This window comes from Diuraphis noxia, unplaced genomic scaffold (assembly GCF_037042655.1).
Source record: "Diuraphis noxia isolate RWA-SAM2 unplaced genomic scaffold, SU_Dnox_SAM2 contig0001, whole genome shotgun sequence".
NCBI classification, from domain to species: domain Eukaryota; kingdom Metazoa; phylum Arthropoda; class Insecta; order Hemiptera; family Aphididae; genus Diuraphis; species Diuraphis noxia.
Genome location: NW_028301711.1, coordinates 33,835,295 through 33,840,509, shown reverse-complemented (window position 1 = coordinate 33,840,509; position 5,215 = coordinate 33,835,295).

Below are 5,215 nucleotides of genomic sequence, written 5' to 3'. Positions count from 1 at the left end.
TTATGCCATTTGTATTTATTTATCCAGTAGATCACGTGCAATAACGTATCTATTTCCAAATATATACCTATAGTCCTATACAAATTGTCATACATATAATGATAATGATAAGTATACCTAATGATCGCATCTAACTTATACTCATAAATATTTTAATAAGTACATAAGTACAATGTCACTGAAAAAAATATTCAGCATATAGGGTGTAAATAACAGAAAACCTGAAAAAATATGTTAATTAAACGTATGACAAAATTGTTAATATTATAATATGATAAGTAAATAATTTAAGAAATATACTCATGTCAGCAAATTCTCAAAAATCATATTTTTAAAAAGTCATTTCGTTCCAAATTAATTTAACCAATAAAAATATTGAGTTTTAAAAAAATTCTAAAAAATAAACTACTTGACTTAGATAAATCTTTTTACCATCGAAATCGTTCTTATAATCAGATTTACAAATAGTCTATTTTGAAATTATCCAAAAAATTTATATTAAATTAATTTTTTTATTTTCAATACTAAAAATAAACATAAAAAAAATTATTATACATAATTGGGTCACATAATAAAAAAAAAAAAAATTAAAAATATTAGTATGAACAAAAGTTATTCCAAAAGTCAGTTCTATCAGTTACGCTTTGTATATCTAATTAGATCATGGTGCAGGTGGTAATTACGATGCATCAATGAGTTTGACGACAACTATGATGGCATGAATATAGGTAATTGCGTGAACCAGATTAAATATTAACATTATAACATTATTTAAATATAATAATGTAATGATTTTTCAGTAAAGCAAGCTCAGACAGAAATTTAACCCAAATTTAAATACACCTGTTCCACCTGTACTTATGCTCCGTTCAACCAACTTCCGTTTTTCTCTCGAAAAATTATAGGTGTTGCATTTAGTTCAATTATGAATCGCACTTATTATAACAACAGTCGGATGTATAGAAATACACTAATAGTTTATGTAGTATGTAGTATGTACCTGATAACTGCAGATAAGTACATAGTAGTATAATATATTATGTACAATCTAAGTATAAAAAATATTTTTATGATATACGATTAAAAAACACGTGCATAAATTAAATGTGTGGTAATGTGATGTAAATATTAATGTACATATACCATACTGTTGTGTAGAATTCAAACAAAAAAACTTTTAAATAGCCATATAGGTATCTGGTATATTAGGTAAGTACTGACGTTAAAATGTATCATTGATTTTTCATTAAAATATAATTTAGATAGTTGGTGGGGCGTGTTGCACGTCGCGCACTACAAGTAGTTCAGCGCCAGACCGCCTTTTACTTTTATTATTTAAACTTGGTTAATGGTCATACTTATGTCACACAAGTATTGTCAGTGCCCAGTGGTCAAAAGAACAAACAATTACGCAACAATGGCCAACTAAAAATAACATATCGAAATGTATCACTTTACCATACTACAAGATGGGATAAATAATGATATATTTGGTGGTGTACCTATACATACACAATATTCCACTTCATTTCATACTTCCTAAAATCACGATTTAAAAGTTCCTGCCGGCACTGCCTTTTATATAAGTTCCACTCCTTTCTACCGTGCGCTCTCTCTTTGGACATTTTAATATCCCTAACTTGTTCAGGTCCTCCTTTACTCGATGTAATATTCACTTTTAATATGAGTGGATGGGTGGGTGGGTAATAATGGAAGGAAAATAGGATATTTTGTCGTTACATATAACATTATTGTAAAAGGTATACCTAGGTAATCAATATTATTGGCAATATTAGGTTCGTTCGTGTTTTTTTTTTAGTACTCCTGTCAGTCCTGCCATCTCCGCGTTATTTTTGTTTTATCTCACGCGAGAATCCCAATTAATTTTCATATTATAATGACCGCAAATAATTATTAATATTTTGTTTTCGAGCTACATCTGTTTTTGCTCCAATTGGCTTGTCAAAATCCATATCTTCTTTGACCCCATTTATTTATGAATTTCACATCACTTTCCAATCTGTACAATATCAATGGTTCCTAAAACCAGATGTATGCCCAGCTATTATATATTTGAACCATTAATACAGATTTACTTATTATTTGTTTCTATAATAATTATTCACTTTGATTTCTTGTTTCAATATATGCGCAACATCATTAGTTTAAATTTACTAACAATCCATCTTGGACAAATAAAGTGTAGATAATATATTCGTTTAACTTGGCCGTGTATGTAAACACCGTTGAATGTAAAATCATTGATATTTTTTATTCCAAAAAGTTAATTAAAATATAAATAGGGAAATATTATAGAACGTCACATTCGATAAACTGAGTACCACTGAAAAAATAATTATACAGATATTTGAATAGATATATATGATTTGAATACGTAGGTATAAGCTCATACCTACATAATTATGATGGATTGATTTATTAGCCACGCAGGAGTAATGTGCATTGATTACATAGCAAATATAAATCATTATTACATATATATTATATAGTAATTAAAATTGAACATAATATTTTTACAATACCTATAAATATAAATATTTATTAATTTAAAAAAATCAATAACATAAAAAAAAAGAAGCAGGTAAGTGGGTATCGCTCTGCTGTACATTAGGGGGTGGGGTGGACCTCTGACTAGGGTAGGTCAAATTTGAATGCAATGATAGGTATCATTGTATACGAAAACGATTCTGAACGGAGACTGTATATCTGTCTAGGATATATTATAGATTATTAAAAATTTTCAAATCTGAGATTTAAAGAGAAAATGAATTATGAATTTCTAGCTTAAAAATAATTTGCAAATTTTCAGTGGTCTATAAATAACTCAAAAAAAGTCAAAACATTTTAAAAATTAAACTGTATATAGATAATACTAACATAACCATTTGGTAAAAATTTCAAGTATTTACAGTGATCAGTTTTCGAATTACAAGCATATAAAAAATCGATTTTTTTGAAAACTGTTGGAAAATATTAACTTTTGACCACTATAATAATGCACCAAGGATATTCAATTTTACATAGGAAATCACCCCCAAAGTTTGAAATTCAAGCATTAGTTCGACTAGTTATGCTGTACACAGACACAAAAAAAAAGAAGGCGGGTAAGTCGTGCATGTCGCTCTGCTGTACTGTATAGGTTACAAGTGGGTTACTGAAATGGATGGAATTCTGATCGAAGACGGTTTATCTGTCTAGGATATATTATAAATTATTAAAAATTTTCAAATCTTAGATTTAAAAAGAAATTTTTTTATGAATTTCTAGTTTGAAATAATTTGCGAATTTTTGTGATTTTCGTGATTTTTACATAATATGTAAATAATATGTAATATAGTAATATAATATTACAACATATTATGTTGTCAAAATTCAAACTTTGAATGCTTGTAAATAAACATTTTTCAATTGCTATTATAAAAATATGATAGGAGCTATGCATTAAATTTTCAAATCTTAGATATAAAAGGAACATTTTTTATGAATTTCTAGCATAAAATAATTTATGAATTTTCGTGATTTTTACGTATGTTGTCAAAATTCAAACTTTGAACCCTTGTAAAAAAAATTGTGACCATGAATTTATTTTATTTTTCAACTGCTATTGTTAAAATGAGTTAGAAGCCTTGTATTAAATTTTCAAATATTAGAATTAAAAAGAAAAACTTTTATGAATTTCTATCTAAGATAATTTGAACATTGCCGTAATTTTTACGTATTTAGTCAAAATTTGAAATTTAAATGCTTATAAAAAAAAATCGTACCTACGAATTTTTAATATTTTTTAACTGCTATTGTTATAATGTGTTAGAAGCCTTGTATTAAATTTTCAAGCTTTTCTACCGAACAAATAATTTTTTATCGATATTTATAGAAAAAAAAAACTAAAAAAGTTGAAAAATTAAAATGTCAGTAAACAGCTCAAAACAAATCTAAATATTTTGAAAATGTTATCAAATATAGAAAATGTCTATATAAACATTCAGTGAAATTTTCAAATATCTGCGGTCAATTTTTTTAGAGTTACACCAAAATAAAGAAATCGATAAAAGTCAAAATTCAATGTTGTAAAATTTTAAATTTCAAATGCTCATAAAAATTTAATTTGAATTTCCGGTGGACTTTTTATTTGTGATAAAGATTGAAAAACTTGTAAGGAATCTTGTATTAAATTTTCAAATCTTAGATATAAAAGGAAAATTTTTTATGAATTTCTATCTTAAAATAATTTGTGAATTTTCGTGATTTTTACGTATTTTGTCAAAATTAAATCTTTGAATGCTTATAAAAAAGAATTTTGTCTATGAATTTATTTTATTTTTCAACTGCTATTGTAAAAATATGTTAAGAGCCTTGTATTAAATTTTCAAGCTTTTCTGCCTAACAAATAAATTTTTATCAATATTAATTTAAAAAAAACTAATAATGATCGAAAATTTCAAATGTCTATAAATATTTCAACTTAAGTCAAAAATTTTTGAAAATTGCATGTTGGATAGAATATACTTATATAAAGATTCGGTGAAAATTTCATGTATCTATGGTGATTTGTTTGAAAATTACATCAAAAACCAAAATTACTCTATAGGTTAAGTTAGGTAAATAAATTTTACTCTATAGGTAACAACATTGATATAAAACCTTTTTACTTTGCTGAGTTTAGTTTAAATAATAACAAAAGTAAAAACAATTTTTAAGAGTATTCATGTTTAATCTCAGTGCATCTCACTGACTTTTTCTACGATAAAAAATATTGCAAAATAGTTGTAAAATATCTTGATCATAACAATTTAGTAGGATCAGAGTATCACGATTATAATTTTAGGGTAAACATGCATTCAAGATAATAGAAAAAATAATAAGCGGGGTAATATAATTATTATTTTTAAAACGATTTATTTTACTAGAAAACAATTTTAAACGCCTTTAAAAATAATAAAAGATATCGTAATTTTGATTGAAATGACATTTGTGATGATTGCTGTTTGACATTAATCGATTTTAAATGATTTTGGCGTAAGTACCTATAATTAATAACGTATATTAACAACTGCCATATACCTACTGCATACTTTTGTTCAGTGCAGCATTTCCGTGCCTATATAATATTAATATGTAAATATTAAAATACGAAGCGTGGTTGCAGTAGTATATTATACCGGTGTTAGTATATTATAGGCACATGTATACTATT